The sequence below is a fragment of the Spea bombifrons genome, chromosome 1, assembly GCF_027358695.1.
Source record: "Spea bombifrons isolate aSpeBom1 chromosome 1, aSpeBom1.2.pri, whole genome shotgun sequence".
Lineage (NCBI taxonomy): Eukaryota > Metazoa > Chordata > Amphibia > Anura > Pelobatidae > Spea > Spea bombifrons.
Window position 1 is genome coordinate 22,993,713 of NC_071087.1, and position 16,799 is coordinate 23,010,511.

The following is a 16,799-nucleotide window of genomic DNA, read 5'->3' on the forward strand; positions in this document are numbered from 1 at the left end:
AGGTAATAGTAAGCTCGTGTTCCAATGTCAGAAAGCGTAAATGTATGAGTGCCTGTCCTACAGCATGCTGAGGCTTCTTCAGGCCACTTGGTCTGCTTCTGCACATGCTGCGTACAAGATATGACAGGTACAAGAAGCTCCATGCCAACTTGGACAAGTTTCTCTATGATTTTTTTAAAATATGCTGTGTAATATTCTATTAAATATGTAATACTTATTAGACTTGTGCATTCTGATTAGTACACATTTTAATGTGCCAATTTCTTTAATTCTTATAAATGACTGAAAATGAAGAGGGACCCCCCCCAAAAAATGAAAACGAAATTTTCCTTTGCATTTTGTTGTTTTTTTCACTCACGCTCCCTTGCACTCTCTCACACTCTCTCATGGTTTGTATTAAAAGTCGTAGTGACAACCAGTGTAGGCCAGTGAGTGGTGATCATGGCGAGGTGAGGTACGCAGCAATATCTAAATCATAAATCGAAAGTTTCAATTGAAGCAGAGTTGAATAACAAGACAAGGTTAAAGTTAAGTAGTTCGTAGACCTGGGGGATATAGGAACCAGGAACACGCTCAAAATGTACAACTTTCAAAATAACAAATGACATAAATAGCATTATAGAAGATGATTTGTAAAGGGACACAATGCAATGGATAGGAATACATTATCTGAAATAGAAAGTTCATTCAGACTCATAAGCGTGTTATCATGAGCTCCACATTATTATATTCTAATCCAGTTGATAACACTAGTGCATGCTGGCTTCATGCTTATCTGTAACAATATAAACAGTGGACCAGTGACCCCTTCTGAACCCACTGGAACACTGGTAATTGCTGCAACAGAGGTCAATAAACCTTTACAAAAATGAAAACGGGCATTTAGTACTTACTCATTACCCATATTCCTGAACCATGGAATTGTGGAATGATTGACATATGCCAGTGATGCCTTTTTATCCAAGCCAGTGACATATGTGAACGTAGCACATGTAGACATGCTACCAGAGGAGACATTAACTGGATTTTGTAAACTACTTAAATGATGATTAAAAATTAGTAAACAGGGGCAGATAAAATGACATACGTGGGGCCACTTGATAGATACACATTACAGACTGGAACGGTCACGTAAGCGGTAATAAAGGTATGTGTGAGGCACCATTGGGCACCGGCTCACCGGGCAAATTCCTTTTACGTGTGATGGTGAATCGTTGCCTGCATACAGATGCTTTAGTAATAATAATAATGCACTGTGGCAAAACTTTCAAAGCAAAACATAATTGAGATTAATGTAGAGTTTTTCCCATTTACAAAATAACTCAAATAAATTCAGAACTAAATGTAAACCAGATCAAGAAAAAAAGTGTGTGGGCATGTTAAAAGGGAAAATATATTAAAACTTTCAGTGCTTTCAATTTCTTTTATTTTTTATATGTTTAAATGATTCACATTCATTATGGAAATATTACATCTTACATAGAATGTTTGTACTTTTCTAATTTGTGTTTAGTTAACAATAATTGTATGTACTTTCCGAGGACAGAGAGATTCTTCTCATTCACATTAATACAGAATAAGAGACTGTGAGATTTTTTTTTATGAGATTTCTAAAAAAAAAAAAAAAAAAAACTGTAATCCTTACATGAACTGATGGTGTAATTTGTATTAAAATATAGTTACGTTTATAATTCGCTGCTGCTAGTGGTACCCCGATACTGAAACAGACTATATGTTTACAGTCTCCAGAACACGTTTAGCTTGGCAGTCTTTCTCGACAAGATTGATGCTCTCTGACCTGGTCTGTGTGATACAAACTAGCATTCACTATAAGGGACAGTATAGAATATGAAATCGGAAAGAACACAGTAGTTTTTCGCTTCATGTAATTGTTCTGGACATAAGCAAAAAGTTTACTTTAGGAGAGGAGCTCTGACTGCGGCATACTTTTTGTTATCTCCAAGTTTTATTTACCCTATCCTTTTTGAAAAAGACTTAAAACCCATCTTTTCTCCCAATCCTTCAGATAATTCACTCCATCTCTCGTATGCATATACCTGTAAAGTGTTTTGAGTCCCACCGGGAGAAAAGTGCTATATAAATACTTGTTGTTGTTGTTGTTGAAGGTTTCCTGAACAACAATCAAAAGCGTGATAATAGGGGAGAGATAACGTAATGGGGAGGAATTGTAAGGCAGAAAGTTAATATGGTTACTCTCATGCTTTAGAATCCATACATCTTACTTATTTGAATATGTAGAACATCACATTTTATTATAACATAACTTACATTGTTTATTTAGTGTATTGAAGTGTGAAATGTATTTAGGGGAAGCGACATATCCCTTTCTAACCCTGACTAAAGTGCCTGTAGTCTTATCTGTGATAAGTGATAGGTTGCTGTCTTTGTGCCGTAGTCTTCTTTAATGACATGAGCTATACTTTTATTCATCCAGCGTCTGACTGACATACTCTATTTTTATTCCAAAAAACCCATTATTATTTATGAATATATTAATAGTAAATGAGGGTGCTGCATATAACAGTCATCCAGTATGTACTGCATTAGCTCAATGTCAGGAACAATCAATTTTATCTGCAAAAGTTAGTTTCCTTATTTTATTTAACAAAAAAAAAAAGAAAGAAAGACACAAAACTCAACCAATCAACATCTGTTCTATAATTGATGGCATTAATTGTGGATAATTCAAATATACTGTAACTTGATACGTGTTCCATTAAAGTATAGTCTCAACAGAAGCTCTGTCGTTGCGTTAAGAATCAGCACGAGATTGAAATCCTTTGGGAATACAGGTTTATTACATTTTATGTGAAAAATGACAGTAGGGCTAGAAAAAACATGCTAATTTATTTTGAAGTTTTTCCAAGATTTTGTTAATCTTGCTTAAGTTTTATCAGTCCCATAAGAATATCTTCCTCACAGCCTCCCTGTTCGTACTTTTGTAAATATGTTTTTGGTTGTGCCACATAGATTTGCCTCCAGTATATAATCCTTAAATTCTGGCAGAAACTTAGCCATTGTTCTTAAAGGCAAACAATTAAGCTGTGTGTGTCTTAGTAACGCAATTCTGCCTGTGCACGGTGTAAAAAAAGTTTGATGTGGCAGGACCCAAAAAACAGGACTGTCCTGGGAAATATGGGACTGTTGGCAGGTTTGTTATTATATCTTGGATAGAAGCAAAAAAAGCTATCACATTTTCCAATGAATTCCTCAACGATATATTTTACATTTCTGAAAACTAACAATGAAATTGTAAGCAGATGACATGTGGACGAAAATGCACCCATCTGTGTGTAATTTATGTTTGAATTGACAGGAACATTGAGTCATAAGCGGTGGGTGTGTCAAGCGATGCGAATGCGTTCTGCTGTCATATTTCAGGTTCTGACTCAGAATCTCATGGATTCTAAACGACAGTTTGCTTTTTATTGTAGCAGTTTCGAGCTTTTTTTTAGGCATGAATGGAAAGTCTGTGGGAGTTTAAAGATACTACACAAAGGAAGTGCATAAGTCTCAGGACCAGAACCTAATTTCTGTTCTGTAGCTGCGGACCCCATTTATTTTTCTGTAAATATGTTACGTATGCTTTTAAAAAACACTTATATAATTAACTGTTTGTGCATCACATTTGAATATCTGTCTCAGGAGCTAACGGGGCCGGGGCTATCCTGGGGCAAAAGGATGCTATGAATGTTGGAGACTTTCCACATCTCCATGTTGCGCTACAAGAATTGGTGATGAAATGATCTCACTCAAGGCAAAAAGCCATACAAAGTGAAGTATGAATGAAGGCAGGCATTGTCTGCGAGGATCCCGCTCCTCCTCTTTGGACTCCAAAACAAATCTAAAACAATCTATACCTTAGTAGACAAGAAAGGGGAGACAGTTATCAAAGTCCGACACAAATAATTGTCCATCTAGAAAAATGTTTGTGCATTATGGAGGATAGTGTATATTGAATTTGTGTTGGAAGCCTGTAGAGTAACAGCTTGATATTCCCTAACAACCATGAAGGTGTTTGCCTCACTCACTATTTTCCCCATCCCCCACTTTTTGGTGTTACCATAATGGTAAAAGTTGCCAGAAGGTGGCAGTAACATCTTAATGTTAAGGCAGTTAATTGTAGGGAGGAGGGCAGGGTCTGCATGGAGACAAAATTAATAAAAGAATACATTCATTATAAAAAAAAAACATAAAATCACTATACTTTGGACTAAAACATAGAAACATACAGTTTGTCAGTAGATAAAAAATAATCAGCCCTTCTTTTCACTTTTCAAGTGACTAAAACCTTAATTGGCCCTTGATCTTGTCTTAGATTCAGGATAGATGTATGCCCATCCATGCATACATGTTTTAATTATCTCACTGTATTAGCCAACATCACTTCTGATGGGAGGCTGTTCCATTTATCTACCACCCTGTGTTAGATTTTAGGTGGATTTAGGTATTCACTTGGCCCCAGATGTCCTTAAAGGACTTTGCAAATAAACATTTTTTGCCAACCAGCTCCAAATTTTCTCCAGATCCATATCCCATGGACCGATCATTGCCTTATTTTAAAGCTATTACACCTCTTTGAGAAACACTTTCCGTTTAAGCGTTAAACAGAAAAAATAACGTCAGTACTTCTTAAATTAAAACATTTTATTTTCTCAAATGAAGGTTTTCAATCAGGCGCTTTTTTTTCTAGCAGACAGCATCTGGAGTATGTGGTTACCAGTTTTAAAATATAAATCCTTGGGGCCCTTTTGACTTTTTTAGCCTTTGCAGTTTACAAATCATTGAGTCACCCTCAGACCAGTGTCTTGTATATCAGCCTTTGGGGTATTAAATCCAGATGTTAGAGATATCATTCATATAAAAATTGTATCGTGGCATTTAATTAGAATGAAGTAACATTGCACAATAGCAGTAGTAAACGTTTCATTTATTTGAGGCTATAGTTTTCTGAAAATAGATTATTATTTATTTGACTATTTTGCAGTTGTTTCTAACTATATGCATTTATAAACTGGAATAACCTTTGCAGGAATTAGAACACTTTTGGTTTAGAAATGTGTAAGCAAACAACTTGTCTTCGCTATACATTACAAAAGTTCAATTCCACCTTCTGCTGCAGGAAGAGCTTCATTGCCCTTGTATAATTAATTCAGTGAGACTTCTTAGAAGTCTCCTTATCCATTGAAATATGCATAATACGGGGCCAACTCAGCTATTATTGCTAGAGAAACTTGCAAATGTGTACCCATCATAATGAATAGTGTTCATATCTGGGAACTTGTGGGCTCCAGCTACCCAGAGCCTACCTTTGCGGGTCACGGCCAGTACTGCCCAATGTCGGTGGGTGGTCCTGCTGACGTTGGCGGGCAGTCCAGCAGACACCAGGGGCATTCCCGCTGATGTCAGTGGACGTTCCCATTGTCATTAGTGGGCGTTCCCTATGCCATACGTGGGCGTTCCCTATGCCATACGTGGGCGTTCCCTATGCCATACGTGGTCTTACTCAATACGTCAGTGGGTGTTCCGCTAACATCGCGGGAAACACCCTCTTCTCCAGGGGAAATGGGTAGGGAGTGGGCCGTGTCAGGATCCCGCTCCTGCAGCCCGGAGAATTCATGCGCTGACCTGGACAAGCAACCCTTCTCCCAGAGTTGTCCAGGCCAAACCCAGAGTTCCCAGGTATGAAAGTGATGTGAAGGAATTAAAACCACAACTCGCCTGTTAAGCCCTTTAAGCCCTTTGTCAAGGAGTATCCAGGAACCATTTAACAAATGCATATATTTATACTTCTATCCACATAGTACTTAGTAGCTGCCATAACAGAGCCAAACGACATTGTTAAAATATGAGCTACTACTACTGCGCACGTCTGAAGCAATGTTATCCATAAAGACATGCGCAACCACGTTATCATGACACTGAAAACATGATACACAGCATAGGAAATGTAAATAAATTACCTACATATTCGATGCTTAAAAAAAGAAACTCTCTGCCTCTACCTGGACATCCAGAAAACTGATTGTGGAAGGATGAGTCTTCATACAGAACTTGATACTTACAATCCTTTAATCCAATTAGTATTCAAAAAAATTGCAAATATGCAAAACTGTGCGTTGTTAATAAATATACATTTTTCCTGACATGCTAATTTTTATTGCAAGTGCATAAAGGGGGAAAACTGCAGGTTATTAGTTTCTGTGAGAATTATTCATTCACATTCTCTACCACTGGTGTGGTCAGATATTCTTTATAGTAATTTTAAATGGTGGTCTTTTTCTTGTATTATAATTTCCTGTGGCTCACTTAAGAAAGACTAATATTATGATAAATTAATATTATGTTATAAATAATTTACAATATATCTTAATGGGCTCCCAACATAACGAAGCATAGGAGAAAGCTGAATGTATCTTTCAAGGAAGACGGTGCTATCTGGAGTTTATATATTGGATAAATATTTATACAAGGTGCTTCTCCTACGCAGGATTATTTGGACAGAGCATCTTACAGCTTTCTTTACTGTGTAAATATTCCAGCAGGATTTTAAACCATTTAAGTGGTATTAGTGGGAACTAAATGTTTATGAGATTAAACCGCAAAGGTATCAGAGCTTTTCAAACCGCAATATTAACTTTACAACCAGGTGATAGAGCCTTCTGTCTAACCTCTTTATCATTAGATCGCTTGGTTTATAATATTGTGGCAGGCAAGAGACTGATATATTATTTCCTGTTACTAAGAGCAAGGGTATGATGTATGATTCCAAAATGTGAGACCGCGATCATTTGGGCAAATCTGGATTTTCCAAATTAAAACCACTGGAAGTCTGGCCATTGAGATGCATTACAAGATGTGGTTTAATCTTAAGCAAAAATTACCGTTGTGTAAACGAGGAAATGAGTCCTGATTTTCCAGTATATATTGCGTGAACATTTATGAAAAGCTACGGTTGATTATTCAGGGGTACATGCCTGTACGAGGCACCAGAACCTCCCAATCAGAGCAGAAGAGCGAAATCTGTTCCTGCAGCATGCAATAATCTTAGGACCTTCTGTTCCCTGCTATTATATTACATAGTAAAGATACTGCTTATTAGCAAATGATCTTCACTCTCATAAAAATAATAATGGAAGAACGTAATTATCATAAAAAAGGTCCAGATGTCTGGGAAATCACAGTAGCCTATTGTCTGACTTTAGATCATATGTGGCACTACCACGTTGGGGGCCCCAACTAGTCTGTAGGGCCCCAGAGAGTGGATAGGAGAGACCATTGTAAGTGTAACTTAGATTCATAATGTTACATCGTATATGTACAGTGTCCTCATAAAAACATACTCAGAACATATATTTAAATTGCCAGACACCCTATACTCCCACTATTCTTAAATATTACTGGTATTAGATTATATAGAAAGTCTAAGGGGGAACAGACGTCATTAGCATTGTCATAAAGAATCTGCGTTGTGATGTTTGAGGTAGGAAAGTCATCCAATATACCTCATGACTGAAAACAATAGCCACCTCCACGTCTGCTGTGAAAAGGAATTTTATTGGACCAAAAGTTAACCTACAATACTACATTAAACATTTTGTACATAATAATATGATAAATAGATAACATTCCTAACTGTGTTGCAAGATATGACATTCTTTTTACTAACGTTTTGGTTTTAACATAAGTTTTAAAAAGCTGCGTAAAAATAGAAATACATGAAAGCATATTTCATAATCACAGCACAATGTGTGCCATTTCTCCATCCTAACCACTGTGTCAAATATGATTTAAAAAAAAAACCTTCTAATTGACATTGGCTTAACTGATTGACACAGCAGAAGCTCATTGTTGCACATTTGACAAAGAAAGCAATGCAAGCATGTTTACATTTGTTTGATTCGGTACTAGGCACATGTCTAGGGACCTCACAGCTCTATGAGGGTACCAATAGGTAATCTGCCGGTGGGCCACCAACAGCCACATAGCAGTAGTTGCACTGCGGAGGGTTTCTGTAGCCCAGAGCTCAGTGGTTTCATGTTACGTGCCTTCACATTACAAGAGTGGGCACTTTTGGAACTGTTTGCCCCTTGGGCTGCTATGGTTTAGACATTTTAGCTAAGTCTGTGCTGGTCAGGACCAAAATGTGCTGTTAGCCATAAGTGATTGAGCCACTAAATTAATGGGTCATCTTAGTGCACTTGGTTTACACACACACACACAGACACACACGCACACACACACACACACGCGCACGCGCACACGCGCACACACACACACACACACAGTTTCAAACCCTTCCCAAACCATATTTCAGTAGCTTATTAAGTTTGATTATGTTCATTTTCTTTTGAGCTCAGGGACATACACTGATAGAGACTGGATTAGCAGTGACCTAGGCTGACAGGTCATCAATAGATCAGATGATGGGCATACACTGGAAAATGTACGCTGTAACTTTTCCTTAACCCTTTATCTGTCAGCTACTCAAAGAGTGTAACTGGAAAAACACATTATCTAATTATCTAGTTGTTCAATTGAAATATCTGTATGCTGGAGATTAACTGAACAGCTTAAATAAATTTTAAAAAAAAGATTATATTAACAAAATAATTTATTTATACTAATATTACGGTATATGTAGTACTGTTAATGGATCAGCAGGAAATGTATAGCCCCTAGATGAAAAATGATTTCCTTAATAATGCAGGTGGGCAGAAGCAGTGGATATATTTGTATGGTTCCTGTTTATACACAGTAAACTGTTTGTTATGTTAGTTAGACCGCAGCTTTTAAACATTTGTTAAATCTACTTTTAGTCAGATCATATGCAAGATCCTTAAACTGAAGCAGCCACGGCAACAGTTATCTATTAGAATGACGAAGAACAAATAATCGAGTATCAAAAATGGAAAAATCTGTTAATTCAATTAAAAGACCAATATAGAAAACACATGACAATACACCAGATTAGCTCCTAATCACAGACATATCCTAAGAAATGTAAAAAGTTGCATTTCAGTTTGTTTAATATGTTGTGAAAAAGAATTTCGCATATCTACCTACAGTTTGTGCTTTTTTGTGTGTATTAATGTAATTTATTTATTTGTTTTAAAAGTATGGAACTGTATTACTTTTTTGGAAGCTGAGATCTGTGACAGAAGTAGAGAACTGTTTTGTTTTTTTTTTTACCAAAAAGTTGCCTAAGTATCTTATATGAATTTCCTGTCCCGATGTCACCTCCTCATCAAAGCCTGCTTGAACCAATTAGTTCTGATCAAAAGGGGAGCAATAACGTAATGGGGAGGAATAATCAATGAAATCCTATGACTGAGAAATGAAGTTGGATGGCTGCTTCCCGTGGGGTACACATAAGGGATAAGATATGTTTTGAATATATGAATAAGTATCGGCTTTTATTTGCTTGGGAGCGCATATGTTTATCGTTGTGTGGTGTAAAAAAAATTGCATGTCAGAAACTGCCAAATGATAAAACAATCGAGTGATTCTTCCTTTAAACAGGGTGGTCTGTGGGATTTAAAGACAATGGAGTATATTAACAAAAAGCATTGCATGATTACTTCCAGTAAGTCTATCATCCTTATCAAAGTATGAGCCTTTCCAGCAAAAAGCTGTAGATAAGTTTAATATATAATAATAATAATAATAACAATAATAATACAATATTGCAAGCAGTAACAGATAACAATCATTAAAACAAAAGCAAAGTATCTTCTTGTCCCATATCATAAAACATTCTTAGCACAATGTTCTTCACAATTTGTACTTAGAATTGTAACCTAGAATTTGGCCCATTTAGTCTGCCCGTTTTTTCCTGATGTAGAGACTGTAGAGGCTTGTTTAAATTCCCTCACTGTATTAGCCTCTTCCACTCCTCAAGGGAAGCTATTCCATTTATCTACTACCCTCTAAGTAAAAATTCCCAAGACTGGCAGGGATAGCCTCTATAGTAACAGTTTTGTAATCCCCAAAACAAAATAGCAGTAAATGTGGGTGCTGCCTCCATACAGAAGCCAAAGACTCCTCAAAAAAGTAGTGATGGGATCTGTGATACCCCCATTATTTGGATTATTAGCACCAACAAAATACATATGGGTCCAGAAATAAGTACATGCAAATGTAATGCCATTTCCTAGTAACTAGTAGTGCGGATTACAATAAGACACTCTGCTCCCGAAAGGCTTTGTGAACTTCCATAGATCCGATGCTCATTAGCATCATCTAATCAGACATTCATCTGGTGTTTTTCAGAAAGGATCTTTAACATTTGCTGTCAGATAGCAGGGGGTGCTCAGAAAGGGCTGATATGAAGTAGAGCCATTTAACTTGCGTGAGTGCCCACCTACTGATTAATAGTACGGTATTATTAGATAGTGTTATTTTTTTGTAAATTCCTCACAATAAGTATTAGTCAATAATATGAAATCTTAAATTCCTTATACTCTGACACACGTCCACTTTGTGTCCTTCCATTATTGAGTGCTCATTTATTAAAATCGATTCTCCATATCTAATCATGTATGTTTATTTATATCTTTCCAGTCTACTTCCACCATATGGATATCTAATCTATATCCCTGTGGCTGCTTATCGCTACCAAAATGACTTTACCCTCCTTTCCTCTGCCCTTATATGATCTCTCCCCATAGATTCATAGACCTTCTTGTTTATGTTGAAGCCCACTGGTGATGCACAGTCCTACATATTAGCCACAAATGACTAGTGAACCTGGTGCTGATCTGTGTACCATGTTTGGGATTATAGGTGACAATATTACTAATACTATTACTAATAATATTACTGGATGGTACAGTTTGACCTGTCCCCAGGAATGAACATGTCCAGATTCTCCTGACGATGTTAATATATTTCAAGAGATGATCCCTGAATGACTGAACAATGCAAACAGGAGTTGATCAGTAAGCACATTCCTCCCAAATGTCCTGTTTCCGCAGGACAGTCCATCCTCGCCTATAGCCACAACCCCCAATAAAGATGCCTTGGTTTTATCTACCTTAAATGTTGGGTATACATAAAGAAAACAGGTAACTCGAGTACGCAAAGTAAGAAGGTTATAGAAAAGTATTAGTTAATATTCAAGTATATCACATGATTGAAATACATATAAGAGGATGCAACATTAGAATTTAGAGTATGAAAACAACATTTTATGTAACATTTATATGCAGAAATAAAATAGTTTTTCTAAAGTATAATTTTAAAGGAAAATATTTGCTTTTAAAGCTTTTAGTATAGATAAATTATTTTATCAAAACCTCTACCTACATCTTAACAACTGGGAGATATGTGAATAGAGTGCAATCATCATGCAGGATGTATAACTGGATGCTCCATTACTATACTCATAAGGAGGGGTCTGATACATCTATCGATTAGGAGCAGCGCCATCTCTACTTAGTGTAACATCTTACATCTGTCAGTTCTAGTTTCGTCATACCATTGAATGTATGTATTGTTAAGAAGGGCTGCATAAATAGCTGGCCCTATATTAATAAAAGAGAATGAGAAAAATATGTTGCTTATTTTTAAAGACACTGTTGCATTTACACAAAGGTACAAAAAAGAATACTTTTCCCCCCTTTATTTCCCCATATACGCCAGACCAAGTAATAAAAGTAACAAAAGCGAAATCATTTTCTTAAATGGCTCCATCCCAATCTGGCACCTCGGACAAATGCCCAGTGGGCTGCTGGCCAACAGCACTCCATACTCACCCAATCTGGCACTTCAGTGCAGCTGCGCGCTACTATGTGAGCATAAAAAAGTAACATGTGGCATGCAATATTCAGCCGAAGGCCAGACTTATGTCATTTGTCGGCCGCCAGCCTTAAAGAGCCAGGGCCGCCTCATTATCCCAAGTCTGGTCCTCGAAATGTTAGATCTGCAAAAATGTATTTGCTGAACATACTGGAGATTAGATTTTAATAGGGTGACCCACCTCAGCCTTTATAAACTTCTACTGAAGTAAATAACAGATGTCAAGAAAAGTGATTTGATTGCCAATGACATTCTGTATGTTATTTTTGTGACGTGCAAGTAAATTTGTTCGGTTTTTATATTTTCATAGGGAATCACAATAACACATCAGCCCCATTCCTCATGTCTCATTTCAGTCCTCTGTGCTGATAAGGATGACCCTGTGCCTCTGAGTGTGTTTTACATCAAAGCCAGCTGAAGGCTTCTGACAGACTGGATGTCCATGTTGTAAATATACCATTAATCACACTGCCAGCTCATGAAATAAACTTTCCCAGAGGCTATGACCCTTTGAAAGTCACTAATATAAAACACATCTTTGCTGATGTATTGGGGGCTGAGCAGTATAATGGCCCCACTGCTCTAACATAAGCTTGCAAGGAGAGAGCTCAGTTATAGGAGGCTAATTCAGAATTTCCCAGATAATAAAATGACACTTGTATATAGTGTGGCCACTATAGCAGCTATGTTCCTTTCAACACAAGGCAGCATGTCATAGCTGGGCTATTTCTAAGCAATGATTTATCTTGTTTGAAAACAATGTGACATGCATTCGATGCATTCATTTAAACTGGGAAAACACAAATACATGCATTTTACATATACAAATTGTACATCACACTTTTTCTCCCACCATAAGTTATATTATAACATAACATATTATTTGTGCGAACTATATACTACGCCATGTGTATGTATGTATATATGTATATATGTATATATATATATATATATATATATATATATACCGTATTGGCTCGAATATAGGCCGCACTTTTTCCCCACACTTTAAGTCTTTAAAGTGGGGGTGCGGCCTATATTCAGGGTCTAGCGCCCGACGCCTGGGACATGCAGTCCCGGGCGCCGGGCAGGCAGCGGGGTTAGGATACAGATCCTCCGAAGCGCTGCAGGGGACCTGCATCCTACTCCCTGATCCGCTCAGACAGCCTCCCCTGCCAGCACTTCCCACGGGGGGGGGTGCCGGCACGGGAGGTTGTCTAAGCGCATCATGCGGGGCCGGCGGGGGACATCTACGCAATACGCGTATACAACTTCCGGTGCCAGCACATCCAGTGCCGGCACCGGAAGTTGTATTGCGTAGATGTCCCCCGCCGGCCCCGCAAGACACCCGAGAGTCTGCGCCGGTAAGTCGGGGGGGGCAGAGGAGGACAGTGGTAGCATATCTCGGGGAGGGAGGACAGTGGTAGCATATCTCGGGGAGGGAGTACAGTGGTAGGATATCTCGGGGAGGGAGGACAGTGGTAGGATATCTCGGGGAGGGAGGACAGTGGCAGCATATCTCAGGGGGGGGCAGAGTGGCAGCATGTTTTTTTGGTGCTTTTTTAAAGAAAAAACTTTTTCTTTAAAAAAGCACCAAACTTTTAGGGTGCGGCCTATATACGGGGGCGGCCTATATCCGAGCTAATACGGTATTTATAATACTTGTTATTTGAACTCTTTGAATGCAAAGTGCTTTGTTTTTATCTGGTTAGACACTTTTTATTGAGTTATCATATCTGCATTTTCTTAAGAAGTCTATTTTCTAGATGGGCCACTGAAGCTGCCTTAAGAATATTGTCAAGTTTTCTGTTGGATATAGTATTATTTTAGTGACTGTTTATAAAAGTATTGATTGCCACTTCATTCCACCACTAAACAATGCACATTATACCTAAAAAGTGACTCTGGTGGTTCTCACCATAGCATTGAGTAATGGCTCAATCATCTAAAGCATAATTAACCTCGGTATATTTAATGACATCGCAGCAACAACAGAAAATGCCCATGTTGGGTGTTATCCACACAGTTGCAAGCTGACAGACAAGGATATTGAGCTCAGAGATAATAGTAAATATTGGATAGAAAAATACACATGTAAAAAGAACGGTGGGATTGATTCACTAAATGTATAAGCCAAGTACATTATATATATAAACTCACTTCATTTACTATTCATTTTGAGAAGCCACCCCAGAAGAGTTTATCTTGCATGACAGGGCTGAGTTGACCTAATGCACAGTATTGCTAATAGGAAATAGACTTGCGGAATGGTATTTCATCTCCTCTTCACTGTCAGTAATACGTGTTCTCTACACATCATCACATTGTGTCAAGGAGAGGTCAAAGAACAAGCTAATGATCTTCACCGTTTTCACGGCCATGCGTGAGATTTTCTTTTAATATGTAAAATTGTATGCAAATCACAAAGGGGTATTAAGAATGTAAGATCATCATGGAAAGGACCTCCTTTCTAATGTATTCATACCTATTTACCTCAATTAAAATTTCTATAGACTATATAGACTATAGACGATAATTGTACTTATTGAAGCTCCCCGCTTTATTATTCTGTAAAGTGTAAAGCGCTAGGATTGATGAGATGCATTTTCTTGTTGTTTTTGTGATAATCGCTGTTGTGCCTTGCGAAGGCTGAGATGTATATAATGAAACCCACAATATTGAGCCAACTTCATCCTCTGTCCCTGGCTCTTTTTTTTTTTTTTTTTAGAAGATGGTTAGTTATAGCAACATATAGAACATTGTCTGCCTTAATGTCTGTGTATGTTCTTATTTGAAGTAAATCCCTTCATTTGATTCACCAAGGGTGTCCCGGATCATCTTTGTTATCTGCTCAGAGTTCCACGCACACACAAAACTATAGGGGGTTTGAGACAGCTGCAGTTAAATCAGAGACCACCTAATACCACCTCTGTGACCATTTCGAATCAAGGACACAGATAATAATGTTTTGAAAGGATTTCCTGCAAATCTCCGCCGTTTACGGGAAGCTATCTTCCTGACATAAAACCAGGGATCTTCTTTCACAGGTACGTAATAAACTTGCCCACTGAAATCTAGGCTTCATTTGTTTGGCAGACAACTGTGAAATGTATTATCTGTGCTACATTGGTCTTCTGTTGGAGTCCATGATTCACACCTCCAGGTAAATGCAACAATAAAATAATATGTTAGTTGTACATAAATTCTAGAGCTAAGTTTAAAAATGTAGAGCAATCATCAAGGTGGCTCTGGGTTTCTAGGGGCCCTAAAGAAAAGGTCCAGATGGGCTATCTCAAGTACAAGCGACAAAAAGGATAATTCGACGTAAACTAAGGAACACAATACTTACGGTCACCAGTCTGTTGAGGAAAAAGATACGTCATCATCCTGCTGCCCCCAAACGGTCCTACTTTTGCAGGCAATAGTAATAATGAGCAGGTTGAGAAAATCAAAGATCCCTCAGACAGCTCCTGATATAAAAAAATGGGTTGAGGTTTGGGCTTTGTCAGCGCAAACTTCAATCAAAGCTACCATGGAGTCATTTTCAAGTGGAGCGCAATATTAAGCCAAATTTAAAGGGAATTAATAGCTTGCCCCTCTCATAGCCTATAAATTGACCTCTTCCACCAATGGGGCCCCTAAGGAGCTGCTTAATCTGTTTATATGCTAGCATTCTAACGAACTATTGGGATCTACCTGCTCAGTGCTTTGCACCAGAATAGTTATTTATTTATATAAACCACAGACTAATGACAAATATATTATATATCTTTTCTGTTTAAGCCTAAATTTCACTAAACTAATAAACAAAAAATATGGCTTGTTAAGGAATAATAACAGAGTACCTGGAGCTGTACACCCTTTAGTATACCCCCAACATTTCAGACGTCCAAATCAGGACACCTCTGTTGGAGGTATAGAAAAGGCGTAAGATGTGGCCATCTGCCATCCTTACCCTAACAGCCACCTTGCAATATTAGTGTTGCCGAGAGGTAAAGAGTATTTGGAATGTAGCCGTGTAAGAACAGAAGGCAAGGGCCTGAAGAGATGATACTGATGCTCTTTTCATCAATTTGATATTAAACCAATTGTGACTTGTGCTTTCCAGACATAAATGACCATCAAACGACATTGGAATATATATATATATTTTCTTATTTAGTAATTGTTCACAACATCCCGACGTTACTTCATATTTCCTCAACTACAAACAATGAAAAAAAGAGATTTTAAAAAATACATTCAGTGGAGTATATTTCCTTTGGCCGACTAGGCCTGGGGGCAATTTCAGGAGGGTGTTAGCCCCTCTGCCATAGAACCAGGGCAGATCACCCTATTGGTCAGAGATCTCCCCTGTAACCGGCCCATATATACTATGAAGTACTGGGCCTAACCAGCATTGTTTCCATAGTGACCTCACATCATATCCCAGCATTCAGCATGGTAGAAGGCTGCTGCATGGGGTAAATGGTAGGGGGGTCTGAGGCACTGCACCGGGCCAGGCCTAAGTCAGCCCCCATCCAAGATACGTCTCTGAATATGTTATACATTCCTGTCATGTAGAAACAGGATAAACATTTAATTTCCCCCAGGGATTTATATCACTCGGTATACCTTAGTAAGTGATCACAGAAATCTATTTCATGTAGTAGGGATATATACCACATGGCCTGCTTTCCTTTACTTTTGTTTACTTTTCATCATTGTATAATTTCAATCCAAAAGTTTAAATGGCAAAATTAAACTTGTTTAATTATTAAAATATATATGCAAAGTTACTGTTGGGTAGAATGTTAGTATAATATATTATAATATAATATATGTATAATATATATATATATATATATACATCATAAACCTTGTTGTGTTAGCAAATGTTATAATAATTCACAGAATGTGGTGGTGATCATGATGATATTAATTATAATATTTTATAGTGTTTTCTGTAGGGTGAAGAAATGTAAAATTATTGAAAAAAA